At 45.2% G+C, this 15,215-nt stretch overlaps 1 protein-coding gene across 7 annotated transcripts in view; it reads right to left on the reverse strand.

The window, feature by feature from the left end:
• The window catches only part of TNIP3 (TNFAIP3 interacting protein 3), a 72,379-nt gene extending 71,569 nt beyond the window's left edge, over nt 1-810 (reverse strand). For 3 of the 7 annotated variants that reach the window (XM_068680632.1, XM_068680636.1, XM_068680635.1), the window contains exon 1: nt 74-287. The gene's annotated coding sequence lies outside the window, so the exon portion shown is untranslated. Of the gene's footprint in view, nt 1-73; nt 288-677 lie in introns of those variants that run through there. The other 4 variants (XM_068680637.1, XM_068680639.1, XM_068680638.1 and 1 more) reach the window with 2 other exon arrangements.
• Nucleotides 811-15,215: the final 14,405 nt, after the last annotated feature.

Genomic DNA, 15,215 nt, shown 5'->3' on the forward strand with positions numbered 1-15,215 from the left:
CTTCACTCAGCAAAACGTTCTTTTTCTCAAACATTTGCATGCAAAAGAAACGACAGCTAGTTTTGCCACTTACCTTGTTTTCTCCACTGCCCCAGTTCACCTCCTCACCTATGCACACCTGGGTTTTCAGCAGCTTTGGGAATGGCCTTCTTCAGCCCTCTCCTCTACCTCGCAGCTGTCCTGCATCTAAAGGATAGTCCTGAAGCCACTAAACTGAAAGTTAAAGGTCACTGTTGAGTTCACTGGAGCAGAAACAAGCACCCAACTCTTATTTTTCATGGCACTCATGTCTTTCTGAGGAAAAAAATGCGACCTTTAGCTTATCTCTCTCTTACAGATTAAAGTTCACTGCAAGTTCTCAGGTTCTAGGAACAACTTTAGTGGCACATAGCCAGGGAAGGTGAAACTGTAATAGACTTTTAAGTCTGCCATGTTTCTAGATTTCAAAGCTAAACAAGTGAAAGGCAGTTACCATCTTACCTGGCTTACTGTAAAACACGAAAAAAAAAAAAAATATATATACATATATATATAAAGAAATAGTTGAGAAAGCATGCCAAAGTGCTTTGAACAATGATATATACGCCTTTTGCGTGTGTTTGTGCTGGTCTGTAATGGGTTTGATGTTTCAAGAAAAAAATGAAGCTAGAATATCAGTTATAGTCCACAGGACCTACTTATTTCAAGTGCATTATCTCTACCTCTTTTTGCTGAGAATACTTCATCAGAAGTCTAATACTTCATTAAATCAGCCTAATTTGAAGTCCTGTTGAATTAATTACTAGCTGAGTCTACAAGGGGATGTTGTTTCAATTGACTTCATCTGTTCACCCTAAGAAAAAAAAAATGGTCTGACAAAAATCAAGAGCCAATATTCTGTTTACAGAGATTCCACTTTAACTGCTGTTTGCAAAAGATCAGCTAACTGTTTTGGTACTTTTTGTTCCAGAATGCAGCACTGGGGGGGGGTCTGATTATGTAAACAGAGAATTCAGTAAGAACAGTAATTGTTTCCAGGTGTTTTGTAAAGAGTACTGTATATAACATCAATTTTAAAAACAGAGAAACAAATGTACTATTCCAAGGAAAGATTAATTCAATTAATTTGCTGCATCAGTTCTGAAACCTCAGTTTTAAACCTGAACATCTGGCTTATAAAGTAGCAATTCCAGAAAATGTACTGAATGAAAATCCAGCAGTCACCGTGAAAATCTGACAAACCAAGTATCATCTTTCAGTTCTCTGCTGTCTGTAGCTGCCAAATAGCATCTTGGTTGTGTATTTATTTTATCCTACTAACTACAAGTTACAATGACAGTCCCGGAAGAGAAAAACAAACAAAAAAGGCAAAACCTCTAAACTGGTGCAGAAATTTAAACATATCTCATGTGGAGTATTTGGACAACTTCTTGTTAAATAAGCCTTTCAGTTTGTTTATTCCTTAAAAAAAAAAAAAAAAAAAAAAAAAAAAAAAAAAAAAGGTGAAAAAGAGTTACAGAAGATTCTGTAAAACATCCCACAAGGTGTCACTAGAGATGCATGAGCCAAAATCTTCCTCAAACACCCTCCCCTCTTTCCCACGGAGAATGTTATGGACAGCTTTGAAAACACGAGAAAATAAAAGACAAATTATGGACAGAAGCATGTTTACTTGTGTAACTCTGTACTTCAAGTTGTGGCCTATTAACCATCTAGGCAATAATTTGAATAGTGAATGAACCAAGCAAACATTGATCAATGGGAAAAGCACTGCAACTTAGGCATCAGCTTTCAATGAACCGTCTCAAAAATGTGCAACAAGGTAAGTTTTACATAAGAGTCAGCAGAAGATGCATTGTCCCTGTTTTCAGACTCCTAATATAGAAAGAGGGACAAAATCAATCACCAGATCTGCCACTGTTCCCCATTAATACTAGGAAAGATGTCGTGTTTTATATTCTTCATTAAGTTTTATACCCATCTTTTTAACATTCACACCTATCCCTGAGTGTCACAGATGTCTTTCAAATACCCATTATCTTCAGATATGATGGCACGATAGGATTCCCATTTCCAGTAATTGCTTAAGACCCTTTCTGTCAAGTACTGTATAAACAAAGTATGAATGCAAAGCTACTGTGCTGGACAAAAATTACTCCCCCTCCCTGTGTTCCCCCACTCCACCCCAGATTTCCATATCTAGAAAATTATATACCACTTGAGAGATGTGTATTAATACAGAGCAAGTCAGAGAGCTCAAGTAGCAGTTATATTTCAGTGCCCAATTGTTTCTATGCTATGAAAATTGAAGCAGACGGCATGCTGAACATGAGCAGAACAGCTGAGCAGCACAGAGGTACATTCACGGACCTAGTCAGTCTCCTGCCCCAGAAAGGCACAATTATATCAGGTATAATGACTTACATTGCTTATTGCCTGGCAGGCAGTGCACTGTAGTTAGTTAATTGCTGCAGAAAGTGGTCAGTTCACCTCATCCCTGGGCTAAATGTCAGGTTCCAAAGGACGTCCCAAGCAATGCAAGCAGTTGAGTCTTACGTGCTCAAGCTATGATCCATAGGACTCACCTTTATTTGTTTTTAATTTTTAAGGGACCATCCCTTCTTTCTTTGAGAGAATCCCTCAGATGACTGCTTGTCCCTTGTTTCATTCTTCACAAGAAGCAGGGAGATTGAGACAATCTATCAAATCTTTGCAGAGTGATAGCAGGCAGCGTAGCTGCTAATGAACCTTGTCCTCACTAGAAAAACCAACCTGGTCAGAGAGACTCTTAAGCAAAAATGAAACCACAAAGGATGAGTTGTTTCTTGTTTTGTTTTATCCTTTAATTATTTTGAAATCATCAAAAATTATGAATATAACTGCAATTAGTTTAGATATGAGAAATCCTTCATGAAGGACAAATGCTGGCTTTATGGAGCGAAAAAAAAATAGTACATATACACGTTCGTGTAACAGTATTTACTAAAAACTACAGCAAGTACAGCACATATATCAATATTGTTTCTATTACACAGTATACAGTTAATACAAGAACACAAAATGTGACTGGTGACAGGTGTACTCAGTACACTCAGGTGTTTTATCTGGTTGATTTGTACATTATAACCATGATAACACTAGTAACAGCCTATAATATGTCCAAATACAACCTGTAAATAGTAGTCATCTTCCATTTCTAGAATAAGTAAATAAGTTATTTTGCATGGATGAGCATAAATAAGAATATTTAGCATAAGGCCTCACAAATTTTATGCAGAAGCTGTTTCTCAATATCTCAGTCATCTGTGAGACAAATGAAGCAGATAACAATAATTACAGCACAGGTTCTAAGAAAAAAAATCAAAGGAGCATTTGTGATTGCTAAAATATATTAAAAAAAAAAAAAGGAAGTAATAAGATGACTACTGCAAAAGTAGTGAATGCAATTTTGTAGAAGCAAAATTGCCTATAACCACTCACCTGGAACAAACAACTATGTTTTGTAACCTATTTATAGCTGATGATTTAACTAAAGGCTTGCTTTCTCAATATTTTCCTCTTCAGTCTCACCACTGTGTAAGTTTACTTGGGAAGTTTTACTTCGGAAGTGGAAATGCCACACGCTAAGAAAAATAGTATTTTTGTAATATGTCTATTTAAATACAATATTTTGCCTTATTTTTCATGTGGCTATCACAGATTTCCTTTAAAAATAGTTGATTACTGTAAACTCAGCAAGTTCATCTGCCTTTTGTTGTTGTTGTTGTTTGTTTACTTAATCGTGAAAGGTTTTGATTGTTTTTGGTTTTAAATACACTTCTTACCTGTGCAAGTTTTTAAACAGGTATGCACTCCCAGGAGCAGAACTTCGATTTTTATTTTTTGTGTGTGTATCTCTCAAGCACATTCTTGGTTATTCTTTCAACTTAGTGGTCCTTAAACCCTCTCTTTTCTTCCGATGTATTTTACTTCGACAGAATCTCAGTCACTTTTTATTACTTTCCTCTAAAACTCTCTACAGATCTAGCTGATTCTTAGAGCTCTAGCTGCTTCTACCTTGAAAATAGTAAGTTTATCTGAGTCAGTTTTGCTCTGGACCATCTCCAGAAACTGGAGCAAAAGCTCACTGAGAACTGGCTACCCCACTCTATACCTTGTTAAAAAACAAGACATCACACAGCCAAATAAAAGTAGCTTCTTACTTTTTTCAACCTTTTTATTTTAATTACTGTACTTGGCAGTGGACCTAGAGGACAACTAAGACAGGCAGGACACCAAAAGGAACAACATACATCTTGCCTTGATCTACACTAGTGTTTCTATCACTATCTGCAATGTATCTACCTCATCAAGCTCAGCCCAACCTCTTTACACCTCACACCTAACCCTGAAAGCATTCAACGTGTAAATTGTGCCAAAAGTAGCCAAACAATTAAGTAGAGAATGTATATTACAAAGCTGTCTGTTTTTATTTATACTTGTATGTTTTTAGTTGGTAAGACTACCATAATGATAAGAAATGTGCCCACAGAATAAACAAAGTCAAACCACTGGACAGCATCCCCTCTAGGGGTACCTTCCACGTAAGGCCAGGGGACCTTCTGCGGACTCCAGAATTCATTGTACTGACTTCTACACTCTTTTTGCTTCCCACCTGTAAAGTATCTTTAATCCACTTATGACTTTATAAACATACATCAACAACTTTTTGAAGAGCTTTATAAATATATATGCATGGTCCACATTGTAACAAAGATGGCCAACTTTTTTCTCATGGTTTATATGGTCTTGAACAGCTAGGTTTTTTGTTGTTGTTTTTGTTTGTTTGTTTGTTTTTTGTTTTGTCTTGTTTTGGTTGGTTGGTTGGTTTTGTTGTTTTATTTTTTTTGTCCATTACCCAGCTCTTTTATATATATACATACATATTTACACAAAAATATGCTATTTATGTTCCGTAATAAACCATATCACTTTCCTATATGTATATATTTTATGACTGAACACAATTTATACAACCTCATGATAGACGTAGCTCACTAGAAGAGTGCCCACAGTTTAGGAGAACTCTGGGAATAATTTGGTCACATGCCCTAGTGTTCACAAAGCTTTAATCTATATCACCATGGTAAGACATCTTACAACTGATTTTGACAAGTTGCCAAGTTTGTTTCTCTATACAAAGGTAATTTTTGCCCAAAAAACACCAAAAAAAAAAACCCACACAACACATTGAAGCAATGATTCCCCACTCCCTTTGAGATTTTAAAGGCTATTTTTGTGTATAACATGTTTTAATGAATACCTGTGGAGACTAATAAAAAAAAAAAAATAGGTCACTTTGAGACCCTTTACATTTGAAAAGCTTCGTAAACAGAAGTTTTCCAAAGGCAAGTGGATGACTTCCAGCTGTCCCTCTCAAATAGAAAAACTTAAATCATTTCAGATAAGACTTGACCACAATAAATAAAGCCAATTGCTGTTGGATTGCTTATGCAGTTGATCTTCAGCCACTCAACAGCTCTAACTCCCTTGTTGAGGTTTTTGTCCCCACAAAATTTCAGGCCATGGCTAAGCCCAGAGGAACTCATACCCCACATAAGAGGGTGTCCATCCCATTTCCTGCCAAGAACATCCTCGTTCTGCAGGGCAAATGTCATTTTAATGTTCCAACATTTGATGTAGATGTTTAAATTGACAAAGTCTGTAATGCGTTGGCTTTCATTTTTGGTATTATCCAAAACATCGCTGCTATAGTAGCCTTTTTAGAATTATCAAAGAAACCCCAAAGATCAAAATAAAGAAATTCTTTATTAAATCCCTTGTCACATACAGCTTTCACAGGGAACTGAAATAACAGACTCAGTCTTTATTACTCCTGTGAGAGAGAAAAAGCTATGAAACCAATGCATTTCAAAGCACCATCACACAAACACGCAAACCTAACACCTCTCCCATTGTTCCTTCCTAACATTCAATTCTACAGAGAGGGGAGCTCAATCAACCCCCTACCACCTCCTATCAGCAAATACATGCTTCCAAAAGCTCGTGACAAATCCCTTTGGGGTAGGGTCAGTAGAAGAGCAAGCTCCGGATCACTTCTGGTGTACAGCAATGGTGCCATCTACAGCGTGAGCTATGCCACAACACAACCATATGGAGTTACTGTAGATGAGATGTTTTCAGACATTTTTGTAAAAAAAATTACTTGTCAAGTCTGAACAAGGATGCAGCTTTAATGTGATATTTAGTAGGATGTATTTTAATACTTTAGCTACGGATAAACTATGTTTTCTTGCTATTTGTTCTTAGGTTGCATGAGCTTTAAAGACTCTTCAACTATGGATGCAATAATAGCTAAGCCTGGTGCTTAGCAGATGTGTCTATGGAATCCAGATGTTTGAAACAAAAGGTGAGAAGCTGAAGAGCATGAGATTTCTATTGTCATACGCATACAAGACTCCAAGAAGAAAGTTACTGACCTTTTTGTAAATCATAGTTCAGCTGTTTCCTTTACAATCAGCATGTGCCAATGTACATCTTATTTGAAGTAAGAAAGTCACCACTCCCAGTGCAACTGGCACATCACTAAGAAGCCTCTAGCTTCTTATAAATATGCAGTCAAGTTCAGAAATAGCAATCCATAGTACAGGCACTCTACCATGAAGAGAGCATAAATAAGTACCTGGAAGCCTATGCTAATTCAAGGCCTGGAGAAACAGAGAAAACATTTTGTTTATGCAATGTCAAATGGTGCTGATCTATTTCAGTGCTGCCTGGCTTGGCCTCCATCATACATCACTGCACATCCCTCCACGTTATCCCATCTCACCACCTTCCCTGTCATTATGGCTGCACCCAGATCTAATGCCAAATATGTGCCTGACAGCTGCATACACTCCTCTTAGCGGATCTCCAACTCCCATAATATATGCAAACCTTGTGTTAGAGAAGTGCAGGGGTGTCAGTAATTGCAAGTTCTTTCCATATGCAAGCCAAATGTAACCAGTGCAGTCAGCAAGGTCTTCCCAAGAGCACAAATGGCCTAAAATAAGGATGGGAAATACAGCTCATACATCTGATAGTCAGACTTTTTGAAATGTAAATTCGAAAAATGCAGCAGTTTCACTTCACAGCCACAATTCATTACACCATCATCTTAATCTGTACAGAACAGATAAGCAGGTCACAGCAAAAAAACGAGGAAATGCTGTAGGGAAAACAATAGAGCACATGAAAAAGTAAAACAAACTTATAAGGAGAGAAAAGGAAAAGAAGTGAGACAAAAGGCAGAAGTCAAGTCTTGGTTTTCTCCTAAATGCATGCACGTCTTAGGAGCGATCTCAAGCAACAGGTAACTGCAGAGTTTGGTGACTGTGTGAAGGCACAGAATCAGAAGAACAGGATTACAGAATGGTTGAGGCTGCAAGGGACCTCTGGAGATCATATAGTCCAAGTGCCCTGCTCAAGCCTACAGCATGTTGCCCAGGAGCACATCTCACATGCAGGTGGGTTTTGAGGATCTCCTGGGAAGGAGACTCCACAGCCTCTCTGGCCAGTTCCAGCGCTGTCACCCTCACAAGAAAGAAGTTTTTCCTCACGTTCAGAGGAAGCTTTCTGTGTCGCAGTTTGCACCCGGGGCTTCTTGTCCTGTTGCTGGGCTCCACCACAGGAAGTCTGGCCCCATGGTCTTGACAGCCTCCCTTCAGGTATTTGTATGCATTGATAAGATCCCCTCTCAGCCTTCTCTTCCCCACACTAAACAGGTCCATCTCTCTCAGCGTTTCCTTGTAAGCCAGCGCTGCTGGCTCATGCTTAACCTGTGGCCCACCAGGACTACCAGGGCCTTCACAGGGCCTGTACTGCTGCAGGGGCTGATTCCTCCCGAGGTGCAGGACCCCACACGTGCCCTTGGTGAAGTTCATCAGGGATCTCTGCCCAACTCTCCAGCCTGTCCAGGTCCCTCTGAATGGCAGCACAGCCTTCCAGTGGATCGGCCACAACTCCCACTTTGGTGTCAGCAGCAAACTTGCTGCGGGTGTGCTCTGTCCTTCAGCCAGGTCACTGAGGAGGAAGTTGAACACGACTGGACCCAGTAGGGATTGCTGGGGACCCACTAGCTGGCGTCACTGGACTACCAAAAGGCAGAGTTTAGAAGGTAGCCCTCACACACACTGAAAACTGCAATTCAGCCTTGTCACTGAGTGACTCCAACACAGCCCAGTGAGCAGACTTTTTGTCCTTCAAAGCACAATCTAGATCCTGGAGAGGGAATCCACCATGACGTATAAAATTGACACCACTTCAGCTGCTTTCATGAGTTTTGGGATTTCTTAGCTTTTCCTTAACTTTAATCTTTAGCAGAAATCAAGTTCATTTCAATGAACTCATTTCACCTTTGCCGAGCAGCTGCTCTTGCAATTGCTGCTACAGCTGCTTGAGTCCCCTCCCCAGAATCACAACCCGTGGCTTTGGGCTTTTCAGTGTTTCTTTTTCACTTAGTTCTTCCTTCGTGCTTCCATGGTGGGCAGAACAGACATGTCACCCTGCGCAGAGATGGGGGGCAGCCTCTCCCCTCCCAGCCACACACACAGGCAGTGACTGGACTGAACTGAGGCATGCTCCTGGCCTCTCCCCCTCCGCGGGGAGCTCTCCAAGCCCTGCAGGGCAGGCAGCACAGCCCCAGCCGGACCCCAGCACGCTCCCACAGCCTGCTGGCACAGCCCCGCAGCCCTGCCCAAACACCAGGGCACCTTTGCCACCACCCAGCCCAGGCCTGGGCTCCACAGCACCTGCTGCTCCCCCCCCAGGGATGCCCTGCCCATGGCTCAGCAGGCAGGGGGTGCCCCATGTCACAAAGGGGCAGGGACGGCCTCACCCCAGAACGCTGGCCCCAGTGGCAGTTGGGCCCTGCCATGGCTGCCCATGCTGACAGGGAGGCTGCTCGGCTGCCTGCTCCTCTCCTGCGGCTCCAGCCTCTGCTCTGGACACAAAGGCGAGCACAGCAACTCAGCTCCTCTCTCCTCAGGCCCTCACCTCAAACAGCTCTCAGCGCCCTACAGGACACTGACCGACCTCAACCACCGCACACTCCCGGCCGCTCCTTTCCAGCACTGTGCCAGATAATTGTATACAACCTACAGGACAGGTAAGATCGCCCCAACCCACACCCATCACAGTCCACAGCGAGCAGCCAGGTGACACACTTGGGCCAGGATGGCAGTGACCACTCCATCAGGACGACAGGACAAGGACAGCCTCGGTGAGATGCTAGAGACTTTTGGGCACAGAGTCAGGGTTGCCCTTGGTCACAGGGGGATGCTGCTCTGTTTATTCCTTCTCTTATGAAAGCCAGACACACACAGCGATGCGACCACTCCATGGCACAATCCCAGCAGATGTCCCCTTGAGAAGTAAGCTGGAAGGAAGAACTGCCAACGCTCTACAGGACAAGTAAGATCGCCCCAATCCACACCCAGCACGGTCCACAGCAAGCAGGAAGGTGACACACTCGGGCCAGGACGGGAGTGACCGCTCCATAAGGACGACAGGACAAGGACAGCCTCGGTGAGATGCTTGAGACTATTGGGCACAGAGTCAGGGTTGCCCTTTGTCACAGGGGGATGCTGCTCCCTTTGGTGCTTCTTCTCTTTCAGACAGAAACACACAGCGATGGGACCAGTCTATGGCACAATCCTGGCAACTCTCCCCTTGAGAACTCAGCCGGAAAAGATGCCAACACGCTACAGGACAGGTAAGACAGCCCCAACGCATTCCCTACCACGGTCTCACCTCGCTAGGTGGGAACCTGACATGGTTGATCTACAATGAACATCTCCCGGGCATCAGGAAGATGCGAGATGGACGGCACTGTTGTGAGGCTGGGAGAGCCTCACACAGGGAGGAAGGGAGGGCTTCCAGTGCTGGCAGGGGGTGGCTGGTGGGTTTGTCGCCTCCTCTATTACAGCTGGACACACTGACAGTGATGAAATGCAGCCACGGCACACACCTGGACTCTCTCCACCTGACAACTCAGCTCGACAAGGTGTCAGTGCTCTCCAGGACAGGTAAGATGACCCCACCACACCCAACATGGTTTCACAGCAAGCAGCCAGGTGACACGATCAAGCCAGGACGGCAGTGACAGTTCCATCAGGACAACGGGACACAGAGAGCCTCGGTGAGATGTTAGAGACTCTTGGGCAGAGAGGCAGGGTCTGCTGCTCCTTTAGGTGCTTCTTCTCTTTCAGCCAGAAACACACAGCGATGGGACCAGAAACACAGCACAGTCCTGGCCTCATTGCCGTCGACCACTCAGCTGGAAGGAAGAGCTGCCAAGGCTCTCCAGGACAGGTAAGATGACCCCAACCCAAACCCACCATGGTCTCACAGCGAACAGGAATGTGATACGATCAGGCCAGGCCAGGAGTCACCGCTCCATCAGGACAACGGGACAAGGACAGTTGTGGTGAGACCTCGAGACCCTCAGGCACAGAGGCAGAGGCTGCCCCTGGTCACAGGGGGATGCTGCTCTGTTCCTTCTCTTATGAAAGCCAGACACACACAGCAATGGGACGACTCCATGGCACAATCCCGGCTGATATCCACTTGAGAACTCAGCTGGAAAAGATGCCAACACGCTACAGGACAGGTAAGACAGCCCCAACGCATTCCCCACCACGGTCTCACCTCGCTAGGTGGGAACGAGACACGCTTGATCTACAATGAACATCTCCTGGGCATCAGGAAGATGCGAGATGGATGGCACTGTTGTGAGGCTGGGAGAGCCTCGAGGAAGGAAGGGATGGCTTCCAGTGCTGGCAGGGGGTGGCTGGTGGGTTTGTCGCCTCCTCTATTACAGCTGGACACACTGACAGTGATGAAATGCAGCCACGGCACACACCTGGACTCTCTCCACCTGACAACTCAGCTCGACAAGGTGTCAGTGCTCTCCAGGACAGGTAAGATGACCCCAACCCAAACCCACCACAGTCTCACAGCAAGCAGCCAGGTGACACGCTCGGGCCAGGACGGCAGTGACAGTTCCATCAGGACAACAGGACACGGACGGACGTGGTGAGCCACTGGAGACTCTTGGGCAGAGAGGCAGGGGCTGCCCATGGTAACAGGGATGCTGCTCCTTTATGTGCTTCTTCTCTTTCAGACAGAAACACATGGCGATGGGACCAGAAACACAGCACGCTTCTGGCCTGCTTGCCCTCGACCACTCAGCTGGAAGGAAGAACTGCCAACGCTGTACAGGACAGATAAGCTATCCCCAACCCACTCCCCACCACCATCTCGCAGCACGCCAGAAGATGAGATGGGTGGGCTGTGATGGGCATCTCCTGGCCATCAGGGGGACGTAAGATGGACGGCCTTGGAGTGAGGCTGGGAGAGCCTCACGCAGGGAGGAAGGGAGGGCTTCCAGTGCTGGCAGGGGGTGGCTGGTGGGTTTGTCGCCTCCTCTATTACAGCTGGACACACTGACAATGCTGGAATGCAGCCACGGCACACACCTGGACTCTCTTCACCTGACAACTCAGCTCGACAAGGTGTCAATGCTCTCCAGGACAGGTAAGATGACCCCAACCCAAACCCACCACAGTCTCACAGCAAGCAGCCAGGTGACACACTCGGGCCAGGACGGCAGTGACAGTTCCATCAGGACAACAGGACACGGACAGACCTGGTGAGCCACTGGAGACTCTTGGGCAGAGAGGCAGGGGCTGCCCATGGTAACAGGGATGCTACTCTGTTTGGTGCTTCTTTTTTTTCACCCAGAAACACACAGAAATGGGACCAGCCCACATCACACTACTGTCTACTCGCCCCTTGAGAAGTCAGCTCGAAGGAAGAACTTCCAACGCTCTCCAGGACAGGTAAGATCACCCCAACCCACACCAACCACAGTCTCACAGCAAGCAGCCAGGTGACACGATCGAGCCAGGACAGGAGTGACGGCTCCATCAGGACAACAGGACACAGAGAGCCTCGGTGAGATGTTAGAGACTCTTGGGCAGAGAGGCAGGGTCTGCTGCTCCTTTAGGTGCTTCTTCTCTTTCAGCCAGAAACACACAGCGATGGGACCAGAAACACAGCACAGTCCTGGCCTCATTGCCGTCGACCACTCAGCTGGAAGGAAGAGCTGCCAAGGCTCTCCAGGACAGGTAAGATGACCCCAACCCAAACCTACCATGGTCTCACAGCGAGCAGGAAGGTGACACGATCGGGCCAGGATGGCAGTGACTGCTCCATCAGGCCAACGGGACATGGATGGACGTGGTGAGACGTCGTGACCCTCGGGCACTGAGGCAGGGTCAGCCTGTGGTCACAGGGGGATGCTGCTCTGTTTGTTCCTTCTCTTATGAAAGCCAGACACACACAGCGATGGGACCAGACCACAGCACACTCCTGGCAACTCTCCCTTTGAGAACTCAGCTGGAAAAGATGCCAACACTCTACAGGACAGATAAGCTATGCCCAACCCATTCCCCACCACCGTCTCACAGCATGCCAGAAGATGAGATGGGTGGGCTGTGATGGGCATCTCCTGGCCATCAGTGGGACATGAGATGGACGGCCTTGGAATGAGGCTGGGAGAGCCTCACGCAGGGATGCAGGGGCTGGCCCTGGCAACAGTCTGGGGCTGCTCTTCTTGATCATTTTCCTTTCTCTGCCCAGCAGAAAGCCCTGAGCACACCAACGTCTGCCACTGTCCTTTCCCTCCTCTGCCTAATCCCTCCGCGGCCACTGACCTGAAGGCTGGTGCAGCTTTCTACAACCACAGCCACCAGAGGAGCAGGAAGCACACCAGGACCCGGGCTCTGCTCACCTATGGTCCTACAAGCACAGCAACAGGCCCCGCGGCTATGGACAAAGAGAGCTCGGCACGCCTCAGCACCACCCCACCCCACGTCTCTGTCAAACCTTGCTCAAATAAATGTTCTCATTAACAACCTCGTCGGCTGCTTGTTCCTGCCCTTCTTGGGGAAACTTTGGGGGGGCTCTGCCTTTTGCAGAAGGAGCAAGTGCACCAGGCTTCTTCACGTGCTGGCATCAACAGAATTTCAAAGCAGACTATGTGTCCTAAGACCAGATTCTGCAGGCCTTTCAGATAAACACTTCTGCGACTCTGGAGGAGAGTAGTCTACTGTGTTCTTCATTTATTCCTGCAGATGGAATACAGCATTACAGTTCAGTTGCTGAATCTAAACACATTTTGCCATTAATTCTTCTGATGCACCAGCTTCATGTACAGTTACATGAGGTCAAATATCTTTAACACTAATTTACTCCAGCATGACTTTTGTTGTCGTTATTCATTAAACGAAGTAACCACCTGTTTATTATTATTATTATTTTCAAGCAAAGATTAACACCTCTTTAAAATTAAATCTGAAAGAGGCAGCTCTGCCCCTGCAACTGACAAGTCAAAAAGGAAAACTCCCACTTCTGGCAAGACAGAGGAAAAAGACCAGAAATCCTAGAACAGGAAATTACTCTTGCAAGTAGGAGTAATCAGAAGCTGGTAAAGACAGTATCACATCTTAACAGCAGGACCAGAGATAGCCATTGAATCCAGAATCTATTGGAGCATCAGAGAAAGTCTGCATAAACAACTAGAGTCACTTGCAAAGCACTGGTAATGACATAGTAATAGCATATATTCCTTCCTGTCTCAAGTCACCAGGGAGACTTCTAAAACAACATCATGAATGTCAACTCCACAGAGGCTTCACAGTAAACTAATGGTTCCTAAAACTTGCAGCAAGACTTACAGAAGCCAATTTTGAGGCGTTAAAGCAGGACTTTTGGTACGGACAGAAATAAAAGTTTATGTAAATGTTTCTCAGCTCAACACCAGACGCACTCCTCAGATTCCTTAAGGCAGATCACCTGACAAGGGACTGGTGTGTTAGCTTCATGTAACAACAAACTCCCCACCCAGCCGCTCCCTCCCTCCCCTTGCTCAGCAGGGGGCAATACAAAACAAGACAAACGAATGATTTCTCATTCTTGGGTCAAGATAAAAAAAAATGGAGGCTGTTTACCAATTCCTGCTGTGGGTAAATTATTTGATTGCCAATTCAAATATGTTAGGATAATGAAATGGGGCCTATGGTCAGCACACAGCAGTTCATCTCTCACTTCCCTCTCGCTTTCCCTGCTTGGCCATGGCTCCCAGGGCCTGTGGTGAGCTTCACCACAGGGCAGCCCCCACCCTGTCCTCACACAAGAGCCCAGTAGCCCCCTGCCAGCACCTTGACACATCAACCCTGTCCAGGTGACAAAACCAACACTTAACGCTCATACTTTAAGCGCAATCAGTGGAGACCAGCCGCCTGGCACCCTGAATAAAAACAACTCGAGCTATGGATTCCCTGGATCACCAACTAACCCCCTCATAAAACAGATCCTGTCTTGTCCTTGGGGTGTGCTGTGCACAGCTCCAGCTGTTCCTTGTCATAGATAAACACACCCAAACACCACGCCAGCAGTGCCACATGCTCAGGCCCTCTTCCATGAGGCCTTCCATTACACCTCGTCTGGACGTAGCCTGTGCTGCACCAACAGGGCCCCTGCTCTCAGTACCAAAGATGTCCTACAACAACCCTGTTGGTGCTGCAGGGAACTGCAAGCACTGTTCCTTACATTCAGATTTTTCATGCCTAAATCACATTGTGCTAGCCCGTAACGGAACCAAGCGTCCTCAATAAAAGCAGAGCTCTCTGTCTACTTGAACTATCACAGCCTAGTACGTATTTCTACTGTTTAAAAATATACCCGTAAAAAAATCCACCTGCTATTCTAAGAAACTAATCCCCACATAAAGATTAAAACTCTGCAAGGAAATAATTTCATATGATTTTTACCCCTTTTTTCTCCCCATCCCAGAGATGTTTTCAGACTCATGGCTTCATCGTATCTACGCCAGTTGCTGGCATCATTTCATCGTAAATTTAGAGGCATAGATCCTCACTGCTGAGAACAGTAAAAAATAATAATAATAATAATAATTTGAGCAAATAAATTTTGTTTCAAAATTAAACTGAAATTAAAACAGATTAGACAACTTTGCAGAAGCATTTTTCCTCAACAAACATAACAGCTGATTAATGTTCTCAGTTGGTGGATATCTTTTCTATCCACCAGTAAGTCTCTATCCAGAAAGCTTTCTGATCAGGCTCACCATGAAATTCTACTAACAGAAAATAGAAATAAACAGGCAATCTGGG

This window comes from Anas acuta, chromosome 4 (genome assembly GCF_963932015.1).
Source record: "Anas acuta chromosome 4, bAnaAcu1.1, whole genome shotgun sequence".
In the NCBI taxonomy this organism is placed as follows: Eukaryota; Metazoa; Chordata; class Aves; order Anseriformes; family Anatidae; genus Anas; species Anas acuta.